The following is a 15253-nucleotide window of genomic DNA, read 5'->3' as shown; positions in this document are numbered from 1 at the left end:
CAGGAAGACTAAATGGAGGGGAGCCAAGTTAGGTAAATTCATTTACCTAAAATGTATTTATTCATTTACTTATTCACAAATTTACAAACCATAAATAATAGTTGATAATCATGTTTTTAATTGTTTGTCCGTTAGAACAAAGAAATATATATAAGCGAAACGTTTCCCTCAGCTAAACGGTTGCTAAAAAGGTGGCTTCCTGAAGTCACACCCTAGCTATATCAGATTACACATGAAACGGGAAACTTTCAAGGTATAAATCATTTTGAGGAAGCTTTTGTTATTTTGTGTCACCCACACCCATGGAATGACTACATATGTCAGTATTGAAAAGTTTGAGTTAAATGAAAATAGGAGGTGTGGCTAATAACAACTAAAAAAACACACACACACAAAATTTATAGAGTGATCCAAAACCCTAGAAACAGAGACCTGGTTCTTTCTCAGCCAGATTAAAGCTGATGAGGTGGAGCAGGTGGAAAAGATTATGGCTGGTAAGCAATAACAAAAAAAAAAATGTTAAGCTTTCCATTAATAACACGGAGAGAATACCCCTGGCTTTATAAAAGTGATATGCAAACTTGTCGCAATTGGGGAGGGGTGGGGTCACCCTCCCCTCCCCAAAGATTGTCTACCTGGGGGGTAACACCGCAGAAGTGTAGTATGTTGAGTTGAGCTACTAATATTGCAACTTTTACACCAGCACGGAGCTTTTTAGGACAAAACTGTAAATTATTCACACAGTGTGGTTCTGTTTTTTATTCAGGATTACAGTAAGCTAAATAAAGAATGGAACCAAAATTTCAAATCAGTTTGAGGAATGTCTAAATCAAAGCCTTGTAAATCCAACCCAGTGCAGCCTGCGTGCTGTGACACTGTGCCAAAGCTCAGCTTACCAGCAAGCAGCAAAGGCTGCCAGGAAATACTGTGGGCTCACAGGGCACTCACATTCACAGGCAAACAGACGGAGCCAGTCGCATATGGATGCAAACATTTTAGCATGAGTCTGGGTACCTCTGGGCTGTTAAAACCAAAAGGGCAATGCATTTGTGTCAATGCAAGAATAACAGAGCCCCGTGACTCCTGACCCCTGGGAATGTGCATGTAAAAAGACACTTGTAACAACCGGCTTTAAAAATACTGTCCTGCTGGGGCAACATGTCTACTGTCTGTACATGGCATAAGGGAACCAGTATCTCCTATAGCCACATAACGGCAATAGTGAAGCCAACAAAAGTTGAGATTTAAATTTGGATAATTCCACAAATGAAAAGTCCAATAAACATTTACTGGTTACGTCTTCGCAAACGTGAGGACTTACTGCGAAGGGAGCTCCATTAACCATTATATTATTAGCACACAAGTAGGAATATTAAATCAATTAAATCAACTACTGTACAGATAATAGAATTTCAGTTAAAATGTTGGTGTTGTATTAGAAAAAAAACATGTCAGTCTAAAAATATATGTACATATATTCTTCTTTAGGTTTTTGCATCCGTGGGAATATTATCATGTAATGTGTTAAAATCTGCCAGAACAAATGGTTGGCCCTGACGGTCCATATCGCTACGTCTGTACATACTTAAATACCTAAATACTTTTAACAAACATATTCAAAGCCCACTTACTAGCTTTTTCTAGAACCTTAAATATCATCCCATGATCTTCATTAACGGATTGAATGCTTTTACTAGTTTATTTGTTTTTGGCTGTTTTGAATTGAAAAAAAAAAAATAACCTAATTGATGAATTGATAGTAAATTAATCAATCTGGCAAACTGAGGCTTTTATCTGTTCAATTCAATATTTGAGGTGATTCCATTTCTTTATTACCAGTTTTGCCATTTTTGCTTTTTCTTTCATTGCAAGATTATATAACCCACTGTGGGCTGAGAAAATATAATGAAAATTGCTGATGAGTGGATATTGGCTTTTTTTTCAACAGGGGACACCGATATTCACTTTGTATACCTAAAGCAGTGTATGGCAATTTTTACTAATGGAGTCCACCAGCAGCCAGGCATGGTCCTGAACTTTTAACACGCCTTTCCATTTGTCTTTGGCCCTCCATAGAAACCCCCATTTTCCCAGACTTGAGAGTCCCTCCCCCCCCCAGGATGTTTAAAGGGAGCTAAGGGGGAGTAAGTCAATTTAGGGGGAGCTGTCTTGAGAAAAAGGGTGTTTCTAGGGAAACTGAGTGTTCACTGTTCTCCAGCAGTGCTCATGTTTGCCACTTGGCAACTAGTGACTGTCGGTATTTTAAAAAGGCTGCTTACATGCTTGCCTGCATACCACTAAAATCCACACATACACACTTGCAGGAAAAGGAGGGAAAAAAAACTTGGCTAGTGTCACCACAGCAGGTGTTGCTTGTATTGTTGCATCTGGAGTCAAAAGCCAAAGCAAGCTGCCTGACATCATGTAGATGATATACAATTTTAAGGGTGCTTTCAAGTCCATTATTTAAAAGCATAATCCACAATGAATGGCCATCAGTTTGACTGCAGTCTTGGATTTCAGAGGATAATTCAGAAAAGCTGAAAGAGATTTTACAACAATTATCATCCCCCTAAATATACCTAAATAAATCTCTAAAAAGGGGGGGGGGGGGTCTGAAGATGTTTCCACAAACGCTTGATTGACTTTACAAAGTTTACTTTCACAGAAGTTATTTGGATACGGAAGACTCTCTTCAGCCACATCCACTCACCTGTCCTCCCTCTGCTCCAAAAAAAAAAAAAAAGGAGTTTGTAGTCAACGCCAGCTGTTTTATAACTGACAGACAGGGGCGGGGAGGGGACTCTCTTATTATCACATCCCCCTCTCTCATCGAGGTATGACCCCACCTCTCTCACCCCCCACTTTTTCCTCACAGTCCCTGGCTCCCCTGGAGGCTGGCCTCCTCTTCAACAAAAGAAACAAAGGAGTCAGGGCCACTTTCCCTCTTTCCCCCCCTTGTAGAGACGAAGAGACGGGGGGGGGGGGGGGGGGGGGGGGGGGGGGGGCACAAGGCCTGCAAACCACCCCTTTCATAGTTGCAAAGACCAAGCAAAGCGAAAAGTATGTGCATTCAACAAAAAAACAAAAAAAACTCAAACTAATGCATGCAAAAAATATAAAAACAGCATTCTAGCACTTTCTAGTATCTCTGTTATGCATGCGTAGGCAGACAGTATCAGAAAATGCAAAAGCCTGACTACTTTGTCCACTGCTAAGTTATGAACAGTCGGAATCAGTTTGCCAACAACTAAACACTTGCAGCCCAACCCAAAGTAAATGAAAAATAGTGCTTCACAGTGTTTAAATGATCCATAAAGTCAACACCTTTGATATCATTATTAATATTTAACTTGTTGCATGTCCAAATCGCACAAAAAAAGGCACAACCTCTGGTCCTCAGCAACACACCCACCGAGTTTGAAGCAGGTGGGACAATGGTTGTCGAGATACGCCAAGGACAAACAGACGAGAGATTTCTGAAATTATACAGCGAGATAATAGACCGATACGAAATACGTTTTGCTTATGTTAACAGAACCAAAGAAGTGATGCAAAGAAGTAATAATCAAAGCTACTGCTTAGTCAAATTCTTATTCTCTCACTTGATCTGTCCTCATATTTTCCCGAATTTTGGCCATACACAGAGAGCTTCAAGACAAGAACAATTATAACACAAGCTTTCAATCTAATCTTGTGTCTGCATTGATATGGGTTTATAATTAGGGTCCATGAGGATCAGATGTGGGCTACGGTTCAAGACAATAGAGAGGATTTGAGCTCAGGTTAACAGTAAAGGATTTTATGTCTTTAAGTGTACCTCATAAGGACAGAAGAACAAGGATGGGCGCACATGTTTGCGTGACTTCTGTATTCAGGTGGAGGTCTCATATTTTCACTGCGAGTGAAATGACAAAGCCCTTCTCATCCATGTCACCCTATCTAACCAGCCAGGCTTCTTTTTCTGAGGCTCTTCTACAAATGGCTGCTTCAGCTCCACAGAAAGATGGGAAATGATACGGGAGCATGGTTAAGCATGAATACAGGCTCAAGGGGTTGTGGAGAAAATGAGAGCTGCAAAAAGTGTCAAGTGTTGAGTTAGGAGCAATGAATTGAGGAAAGGAAGGAAATTGTTTTAGTTTTGCGAGACAGTGATGTATGAAGGTTATAAAGGGATGCAAGTGAGAAAATGAGATGAATTAGTGTAAAGGTATTCTTTTGTCTTTATTATGCAAGCATTAAAAAAAGGTTTTGACAGTGAATTTCTCACACTGTCAATTAAAAATCAAGTTTGCAGGTAAACATATGTGAATTAGAGTACATTTATTTGGACTGCAAACAAATGCTCGCGTACACTTTTTTGTTTTGGTCGCAGACCTTTGAATGTTCCATAATCGACAGGGTTCTGTCCATAAGGCTCTACTGCATTTACGAACATGGTCACACATGTGGTGGTGTGTAGTTTGAAAATCTGCTGCACAATATTTGACATTCATGTCACGCAGGCTACCGACACCGTGTGAATTTGGATGTACAATCTAGGCAAGTATGGTGTCTTTTCTATTTAAAAAAAAAAAAAAACTCGTTTCATTCATAAATCACAGCTAAGGAAAAGTCTGCATGCTGAATTGAAGCAACTGAGAACAAGAAGGGATCTCAGATTTCTTGTGTTCCAGTTTAACCCCTCCTCTTTGCACTCAGACTGCTTCTGTGCGCCCGCAGAATTTCTGCTCTCAGACCTCTGCTTGCTCGCTCGCTCTGATTTTTGTGAAATGACCCTGCCAAGAGTCTCCAGCCAAATAGAATGTCAAGTATGACGTTAACAATGACATGTGTGCTCGCTTTACGTCTTACAGCGTTTGGATGCAGTTCGCACTATGCTGGTTCAAGTAACATCGATCTAGATTTCAATTTATTTCACGTTAATAATGACTCTTCCACGCACACAAACATTAGTCATCGTGTGCCACAAGGTTCGGTGCTGGGTCCGCTACTTTTCACAATATGAATTCTTCTCTCACCCAATATTAAAAGGAAACACCGCATCAATTTTCATTGTGCAAATGACTTTCTATGAAACCTCATGACACAAATCGATTGGTGAAACTTCCAAGCATGTCTAAAAGACATAAAGGCCTAAGTGAAATGACCCTGCCAAAAGTCTCCAACCAATAGAAAGCCAGTTATGACATATTAACCAATGATATCGTCTCTGCTTCCTTTCAGGTTCACTCACTTTACGTCTTACAGCGCCGCTGTCAGACAGTTACTTTACCGTTACTGGGCTTAACCACGGCCTCTGTGTAAACCATCACATGTACTCCTGCTTTAACACTGACCCTATGCAAACGAGCTGCATTCACGAGGAAACAATCACGAGCACATACACGCATATAATGAGCTGCATGAGATGGAAGCATACAGCATACACTGATTAGTTAATAATTTACACTCTTACAGAGCACTTCCCTTGCAGCTTCAAAGGGAGTTCCACTCTCAAATCTGTTTTACATTCCATAGTACCACATGTATCTGGGTCTACATTTACATATGTGAATAATAAACAGGCTACCCTGTCTTCTTAAATCCTCAGAGTACCCCGAAGAAAATTATTAGTCTTTCTTGACAAAGAACCCCACCCCCCACGCAGACATTAGGTACGGAAAAACAGGAGCTTCAGCTTGTCCATCTTTGGGCTTAGAGCTAATGTCCACTTGTGTAGAGATCTGTGTGAATCCAAATGTGACACCCAGTACCTGGAGAGGACAACCAGTGAAGTTTCTAGACTTACAACAACACTCCTAATACCGTGGCCTACCTAGAGGCCAATTAACAGAGGCAACCAAAAGAATGAAATCATCCATTTTAAATAGCTTTTTACTTATATCAATGTTCATGACCATTGCGAGAATATGGGATAAAACTATACTACAGAACACAGACAATTTATCACAGGAGGGTAAAAATACCAATTTGGGGTTGGTGAAAAAACATTATTCTCATAAGAATCACAGGTCTTGAACTACTAATTGATACCACAAATGCCAAAGTCACTATATTCGTAAATGACGAATTGATACTGCCACTATTACCAATACCTTGACTTCAATACCAATTCTTGAACAAAAGTTTAATTTACAAATGTTCCTCCCTCACGTTCTACGAGTAGATGCGAGCTGGCCGAATGCATTTATAGAAGCCTTTATTTGCTCCAGTGCAGTTAGGCATCCAAATGTAATATTTACTTGCCTAAGTTGAAACCATAGACATAGGCATGCTAATGCCAGGTATGAATAGGTCCTCAGAAAACATTTGCTTCAGTACATTTGTTTGGTTGGAAGAATAGACTAGAATGATAGTTTTTTTTTTTTTTTTTTGCTAATATGAACTATCGCTATTCTAACATAGCGATAGCTCATATTGTACATTATTGTTTTGTTTTAAATAACGGCAATGTGATTTTTTTTTTTTTTTTTTTTTTTTTTTTAAATAAAGGGTCCATCCATTTCAGCTCTATTGGCATCAACTACCAAATTTCTGGTATTGTGACCTCCCCAGTATGCGCAGTCATTTGAGAGTAGAGAACCAAACAGATAGTCCAGCCACAGATTAATAATCAATTGCAAGCAAGCGGCAACCAAGATTGAAGTCCCTCACTGGTTTGTGAACTGCCATTTTGAAGTCTGGATTTCTGCATTTCAGCCATCTTGGTTTTGTGGAGACACAAGTGACCATTTAAGGAAAAAGCTGGAGAGGAACACTGCTTTTTGAGCCCCGATATCTATTCAATAATGGAATTATTTTCTTCTAATTTCAGAGAGAAGTTGAATGGGTGTCTATGGAGACTTAGGCTTTTTGGACCCAACCCCTAGCGGCTCTCTTTGATACTGCAGTTTAAGCACTTTCATATTGGCCTTATTTTTCAGATGCAAAAGCTATGTCTTTGTCACCAGACAAAGTAAGTTTGATGTTAGAGTAGGTCTGGGCTACATAGACCAAAAAACATTTCTAGGTGGTTTTAGGCCGAATGCCAATACACGATATAGACCTCGGTATTTCCAACAAAATGGACTAAATTTTCATTTGCAAGTCAAAGCCCCATGAGCGATGTCACAAGCACTTGTATCAAAACAAAATAATAAAGAGACAGTAATTACTGTATCAGTAATTCTATCCGTCCTCCGTCTTCAGCTACGATCTTAGCCAGCAGCTACGTTTACAAGAGTTTGACAGTTCATACGTTACAAGCTAAGCCGAACTCGGCAAACATTTCTCCGTTCTCCGTTTAGGAGCAGATGACCTCGTCACTAAAATGAGAAATGAGAGCTTCATACTCCGCTCTGGTGGCCAGTTCCACCGTCACACACGGCTGCCCTGTCGTGCTTTTTATGCCTCATGCTTTCTCTGGCGTCCGCTCAATGGCTCACTTGGTACGCATACAAAATAGTGTTGTGTTTTTTTTTGTGTCAGTTAAGAGTTGGGGGCAGCTCTTAAGTGTTATAATTGTAAGGAAAACCCTGAGCATGGTGGTGGTATCTAGCAGAGAGGGTACCCCGTATCAGATTCCTTTTTATCCCTATACTCAGGGTTCGCACCACCAGCATATTGTCCCTAATCCTTGTGCATCTGTTGGCTCACAAAGCTCCACTAAACAGCAAGACCACTCTGATAAGGTTACTGACTTAATGCTCAGAGACGTAATTAAATTGAGTATTTAATCTGGCCAAGGGAATCGAGGAGCCCTCACCCCTCCCGGGCAATCAGAGTCCATATACAGAATTGCCGTTCTGATTGACTTGTATTTTGATCCCCGTCGGGCCGATTGTCCTCTGCAAAAGGCAAGATCAAAGACTGGTAGGAAATGTCCTTCACGTGTATTTTCCTGTAAGCCGTCGCCACTTGTGGACATTGCAGCGCGAGTAAATCACTCGTATGCGACTAACAAAGAGATTTGTGCAAGTTGTAAAGATAATTTAAACACCATGACGGCTTGCTAAAAGTGAAAACAAAAAAAGTTTGAAAAATGGTCGCCGCTGTCTGATGATGGTGACATCAGCTGCAACAAGAGTTTCCACAGTATTAACCGGGCCGGGACACTGATGTCATGTCAACACCCGAGCTCATTACGTACCACCGTGACCAGCCAGTACCAGTGTATTAACGCCTCAGTCCATCCCCACATGTTCGTTTCCAAAATGCGAGTATAAATGTCACAGCAGATGCCGAGCAAGACAAGAAGTGGTCCCTTAACCTCACCTTCACACCTGGAATTGACATGCATCCTGGCTGATCCAATCACAAGTGGACAGCTCAAAGTACAGGTGTGAACATACCCGAGACGCACGAACGGTTCATTGAGATCCGACCTGCTCAGACTGCATTCGTAAGTGGTTCGGTACATATATGGCAACACTCCCAACAGTGGAAACGCAAATGCATCCCAGGCCGCATTGAAGGACCACTTCCTCAACCCGCGTCCTCTGCAAAACTAAAATAAATATCCAATAGAAAAAATATCGAGTCTACCATGTGAAGATGAACTGTACAGAAAGTACAGGAGAGTCTCTTGAGAATGGAAGTGGTGGGTATAACACAGGCCGTCTACAGGATGTTTGTTTTTACCAAAGCCGCCATTCGTTTCTTTTTCCTTTTAGCTTACCTCATTAGTCATTTCTGACGCACGCATAAGACCTACAACTGCAAAAGAGCCTCCGCAGCCTTGCAAAGTGCAATTATCCAGCGCAGAGCCTGACCCTTTCAAAGATGATGGAATAACTTAATAATTACAATAAGTCTCTGCTGATGGTTTAGTTTTACACATCACAGCTGCAACAAGAGTTTCCACATTTATAAATGTGAAATATGCGATACATTTCTAACCGAGGACATTAAAAATGAAGCTCGGTTTTGTCCGTCTCATTTTGTTAACTGCCTGTTGCTTCAACTCCCATTTGCTCATGTTTCTCGGTGCGTTCACACGCGTATTCACCTGTTTATTACTCGAGACGCATGCAGAGACGCATAACAACGGGCAGGCGTGAACAGAAGCACTTAAAGAGATACTGACCAAGTCGAAGTCACCGCGGGATGCATGTTTATGCCGGCGACGAACAGGGCATCAAACAAAGTTCGCATTAAGTGCACTTGTTTGGTTGGAAGCGAAGGTAATGACGAAAGGTTTTTGATAACAAACGCTCCCTGCAGTCCCTCAGCCGCCAGACACGAAACAAGAGCAGTTGACTCCCGTCCCGCTTCACCTTCACAACTTTGGCACCTCGACGGGGACAGAACTCACAGTCCAAGTAAGCAATTCCTCTTATGCGAGACGTCAGCTCGGTTAATACTGAGAAATCAAAAAAGAAAGGAATTTACAGATGTCAAGTTATCACTGTATTATTCCAGTGGTTTAACACTTCTGAAAGGAAATACTCATCTGGTCCTGAAATACTTTTTTTGCTTTGTAAATTTTCTTTGAAATATCAGGTTTTTACCTCTAACTTTTTTTTATAAACTGAAATGAGTGAAAAAAAAATTTTTTTTAAATTGTCCTCTTTACTGAACAGCCACTGTTTTGAAATTTAAAAAAAAAAAAAAAAAAAAAAAAAAAAATCCATCTAGCTGGTTATTACAGTAACTTAAGATAGCCTAACTCTGCAACACAATACACAAAACATCAACCCTGCGACTTTGAGGTTTCGGTGTTTTCCCTCGGGACGGGGACGGGCCGCGTGGGGGTCACCGGTGCTACTCTTAGCTCTGGGTTGGACTGCCGGCTTGATCAGCAACAACATTAACAACATGCTAACTTTAGCATCCTTGCTACTTTCAGTTTGTTCTTCGACAGCTTAATTTGAGGCTTTTTCTGCACGTTTTTTTTCTGAAGTCGCGTAACGGGTGCAGCCGTCGTTAATTGGCGCAACGTCCCCCCCGTGTCCACTCTCCGCTCTGCTGCGCCAGAGCAGAGTAACGCATGCAATTGTATTTCTTTCAAGACTAACGGTAGGGGAAACACTGGGTCTAGTCCATTTTTTTTTTTTTTTTTAAACTAAGTATCTTACAGATTGCCCCTTTAAGGCGGCTCCACCGGCCTTATACCGTTGGAGAGCGTTTCTTCTCAAAATGGTTGCAAATGTGTACGACGTGATCTACAAACGGAAAGTAACACTTACAATGTGTGTGTGATCTTGGGTCCGTGGAAACGCGCGTTCCAATCCGCACAAACACCGAGCGGTTTGAACAAACGCAGACGATGGACGAATGCTCAGAACGCAACCCATTTAAAGATGCGGACCTTCAACGTCACCGATCTGATCATTTTCACTTTCAAAAAGTTTCCCCGCGTGTACAAATGTCTCAACTATGCGCGACATTCTTTTGTATTTATTTACAGATCGTTAAATGTGTGTGCAAGGATCACCCGACACGCACAGGTCGCGTTACATTTGCATGCGGACTTCCGAGAGAGTCCTCACGCTCGCTTGCTTGCGCGCACATCCACAAATACTCGCTTGCATTTCGTCGCTGGTGTTTAAAACTCGAGCATCGGGCTCTCGGTGAATTCATGTGTAGTTTCAAAGCGGAAAAGACATCATTCTAAAAGAAAGACAGACCGGGTCATCGCCCCTCGATTAGGACACAAACATTTACCAACTACTGACACAATACAGTCGTGTATGAATGCAAATACATGCTTTATATAAGCGTATTGGTTTGTTCTTCTGCTGGGAAAACGGTCAAAAAGGGAAATTTTGACTGGGGGAACAGACTTGGGCAGAGTGGCAGACAAGAAAGTGAACGTGTTTGCTTTGCAATATACACTCAAACAAGAATAGAAATGCGGAACTAGTGTTTTTTATTTACTTCTTTTGTGCACAAAAAAGGTTTTTTTCGCAAAAATTTTGTTCACAAATTTGTTGAAACCCATGTTAGTGAGCATTTCACCTTTGCCAAGATAATGCGTCCACCTGAACGGTGGAGCATATCAACATTGTTATTGCGAAGATGTGCTATGGACTGGTCACCAAAAAAAAAAAGTTCACTCTACAATGTGCAGTTTTACCACATAAAACAATGTCACAACTTTGCAATGGGCATGCTGACTGCAGGAATGCCCACCAAAGCGGTTGCCCGTGAAATGAATGTTCATTTTACGACCATAAGGCATCTTCCAATATTGTTTCAGAGAATTTGACAGTGCATCCACCCGGCCTCACAACCACAGACCGTGTGTAACCAAGCCATCCCAGGACCAACGCATCTCGTGGCTTCAGCTGCAACATCCTTTAAACCCAGCCACCCAGACAGCTGATGCAAAAAGTTGGTTTGCACAACTGAACAACTTCTTCACAAAAACGTGTGCGCAGAGTGGCCAGTGACGGCAACGAGGTTATGGTATGGGCAGTCGTAAGCTACAGACAACAAAGAAAGTGTAATTTTATATTTATATCAATATTAATGCACAGAGATATCGTGACGGGATCCTGAGGCCAATTGATCTGCCCACAGTTCCATGTTGCAAAAATCTGCACAGAACACTGGAGTTCTTGCGTGGCCTGCATGCTTGGGATGCTTTGGAGCTGCACAAACATCGCCGTGTTTCAATTCCTGCCCATATCAAGCAGTTTCGCACAGCCAGTTAATAGGAATGGACCAGCATTTCACAGGCTACAATCAATAACCTGATCAACTCTATGCGAAGGAAATTATTCACACCGCATTGAATCAAATGGTTGTCACACCAGATACTGACCAAACAGGATCAGCTCTATAAAGTTGAAGCTCAAAATGCATACATACTATTGTAATATTTAATTTCATAAAAATCGTTGCACACATTTGTAAATCTTATTTTCCATTCGATCACATAATATGCATTTGCAAGTATTTTGTGACTTATTAATATAAGATTACTGTCAAAGTCTGTAACATTTCTAATGGTGAATGAACTATATAAAGACGTTTTTCAAATAAGGCAGTAGGTGTTTTTTGGGGGGATTTTTTTAAATCAGGGGAAAGAAATTATGTTTAAAACCTGAAAATGAGTTTTAATGTAAGAATACAGACAAACATGTGAATGTACTGAACAACCAACAGGCACAATGTGTGGAGACTTCCTAGGTCTCCCAGTGCTATAGGCAATCTGAAATAAGTGAGCAAACACCCTCATTATTATCATCATCATTGGGAGGGAATATTTCATCTCATTTCCTGGCTTGCACCAAATAATCAATTCTGTTATGAAGCAATACGAGCAGATGGCCATGGTTTAAAAAGACACTGGACTATAGGACTATAGAACTATAGGAGGGGACCACTGGTATGTGCACAATTGTGATTTCACCAGGGACCTGAAATTAGATCAGAAAGTGCACATAAAACTTCACGTCAAATTTTTCAGGGACAGAAAAGTTGAATGGGAGCCAAAAATCAGCCAAGTAGGGGGGTGGTGGCGATTTACGACTGTTGTTGCAGGCGAGAGAGAGTCACACATTTTTTCACATGCTGCGAGTGGGCACGTTGTCCTGTTGGAGAACCCAATTACCATAGCACCACAGTTCAGGTCGTTCACACCACGGATTCCCGGCCTGAATTATTGTCTCAGTCCGCCCCTGGCTTACGCTGTAAGTGTCACCTGCGACGCCTTCCCGCAAATGTCATATCCTGGGTGATCAGATCACAAGTGGTCAGGTCGAAGCGTATCTGTTCACACCTGGCATTATCATGCATCTCAAGTGTCAAAGTTTATTATTATTATTCAGATATTATGAATACACTATAAGGTAATGCAAGCTGAATTTCCCTTTCACTTCTCACAAACTGTACAGTAAAACCACTGAAAAATGTCCTTATGAACGTGGTACAAGATAATTTAATATTTATATCAATTTCTCAACAGCGTAATGTGACACGACACAGTCAGGGTCATCCTGAACAGGAAAAAAAAATCAGTTAACTTATAAATGAAATCTTTGTTTTGGAAGGTCAAAGATAAATATTTGGTAACATTTTAAGTTTTGACCTCTCATCTTTCACATAAAAAAGAAAAGAGTGCAGCACAATAACTTCCCGGCCTGTTCAACTGCCACATCTGGTATATGCATCTGAAACACGAGAAATCTTCACGTGTAATTGGACAATTAGCAAAATAATGTTACTTGTACTTGTTATTTAGAATAAAATTAAATTAAAAAACAAACAAAAAAACCGGTTGAAAAGTCTTTTCGTCATTTTTGGCCGTTCCAAGCACCCGTACCGTACCATCAGGAATAGACACGCGTCAAAATCCAAGCGGCGGCTTGTTTGACCGGGTTTTCACAAACAACGATTTACTTGGACCGCAGAAAGAGTTGAATAACACCAATGAAGAACACTGATAGTAAATGGACTTTAGAGTTTTTAAGTTAGTTAAACATTAAAAAAAAAAAAAAAAAAAAAAAAAAAAAAAAAAACTAATGAAAACAAAGTAGGCAAAGCTTAAAAAAATAAAAAAAATTCAAACAAAATGTTAATAGTGAAAAGTGGTTCTAATTACGAATTCGATTTTGCTGGTCACAAGGCAGAGACCGGGTACTTTTTTTGGGGGGGGGGGGGGGGGTAAACGTGTTGGAAAGCATTCACAATTGGATTTTTAACTAAAAATGAGTAGACAAAAAAAAAAAAAAAAAATGAGCACTTTCAGTGGAAACGAATTCCACAGCCTTCACGACCACTCACCTGCGTACAACTCTTCAGTGTGGGAACGCGGGTTTTACTCCCCGTTAAAGTGAAGTTTCAGACTTTCCTTTAGCGTATCCAGTTTGTCCACAGCCGGTGCAATGTGTACCGCAGACAAATTGGCCAAGAAGATCACGTTATTCCTCGAGGTTACAACATCAATTCCTCAGTCGTTGAGTCCAGACTTGTAACATTTCCTCTCGGGGATTCAACTTTAACTAGTTAACACATCTAACCGCGAGGTTTAAAAAAAAAAAAAAAAAATAGGGCAGTAAAAAAAAATAATAATAATAATGCTACGTTTTGGTTCTTTCTTCTGCTTGGTTTCACTCAGCAGGTTTCTTTCCCCACATGTTGTCGCTGAGTTGTGGTGCGAATGATTCGGTGCGCTCGGCGCCCAGCGCTCCACAGGAATAAAAAAAAAAAAAAAAAAGGGGTTTGGCAAGGGGGTGGGGGGGGGTATCAAATGCTGCTTTCACGTCTCCTCGTATTTTCTACAACCGAGCTCGAAAGTATAAATGGCATGACGTGCTCCATGCTTTAAAAAAAAAAAAAAAAGGGAAAAAAAAAAAAAAAATAAAGATTAATTTAGAGTGCCCCATTTTGGTGGGACAATAAAATAAAACTAAACTAACAGTCCAAAAGATTAGTTACTTTCCAGAACCGACAAATGACGACAATGCTTCCAGGAAAGTGATAATACATACAAAGAGGAAAGCTTAAAACCCAACACATTCTGCCAGCCAGCCTTTCCTACAGCTTTGGTTAGCTGTATTACTAACCAGAGGAAGCCGGACGCTGCCAGGGGGCCCAAAGGCCAGATTAATTACATCTTATTTGAGTTTACTTGTATCAAATTTGTTTTTAAGTTTTCATCAACTATGGCAAGTCTTCTCTTCTTCGTCTTTGCTTTACTCTCTTTACAAATCAAGTTTTTAAGGCAAAGTTGTTTTAATTTAGTCCTATATTGAGTTAATTTATTTAAAGCTGTGTTTAATCAAATTGCTTCTGTTGTTCAGTTTAGTTACATTAGTTTAGTTTCGATTTTTGTTTTTGTTTTATTGCACATAGAAAACTTCAGGTGGGGTTGTATAATTCCATCATAGAAATCCAGAAACCCACCATTTTCCAAAATGATTTAAAAATGTACAATAACTAATACTTGATTGACTGATTAACTGAACAATTGATTGACTGAAAAGAATATATTCAGAATATTCTGAAGAATATATGCTATCATATATATGACATAAGAAAATGGAAAAAAAAACATCAACATAGGCTATTATAATGTTCAAATTGTTGTTGTTTTTTATTTGACAGTCAAACAGTCAACCTAATGATGTTGACTTAATCATTAAAAAAAAAAAAATGGGAAACTAGAAATGATTTATATTTGAGTTTGAGACCTAAATGAGTAATCACTTAAATTCTGCCCATATCTTTTTGTCAATCAAAGTAATGATTAATCAAGTAATCAGCTCTAGAGTACTGTTGGGTTATTGTTACATCTGTGAATGCTTATCTTTAAAAAAAAAAA

The 15253-nt window shown here is 40.1% G+C and overlaps 1 protein-coding gene across 1 annotated transcript in view; it reads right to left on the bottom strand.

The window, feature by feature from the left end:
• The window catches only part of plxnb1b (plexin b1b), a 110524-nt gene extending 96464 nt beyond the window's left edge, over positions 1-14060 (bottom strand). Inside the window, exon 1 of the mRNA XM_069172623.1 lies at positions 13714-14060. The gene's annotated coding sequence lies outside the window, so the exon portion shown is untranslated. The remainder of the gene's footprint in view (positions 1-13713) is intronic.
• Between the last annotated feature and the right edge of the window lie 1193 nt (positions 14061-15253).

The sequence above is a fragment of the Embiotoca jacksoni genome, unplaced genomic scaffold (genome assembly GCF_022577435.1).
Source record: "Embiotoca jacksoni isolate LCO1_2020_lvr unplaced genomic scaffold, fEmbJac1.0.p SCAF_1, whole genome shotgun sequence".
Classification (NCBI taxonomy): Eukaryota; Metazoa; Chordata; class Actinopteri; family Embiotocidae; genus Embiotoca; species Embiotoca jacksoni.
The sequence above is the reverse complement of the archived record's forward strand: the minus strand, read 5'-3'. Positions and strand labels throughout refer to the sequence as shown.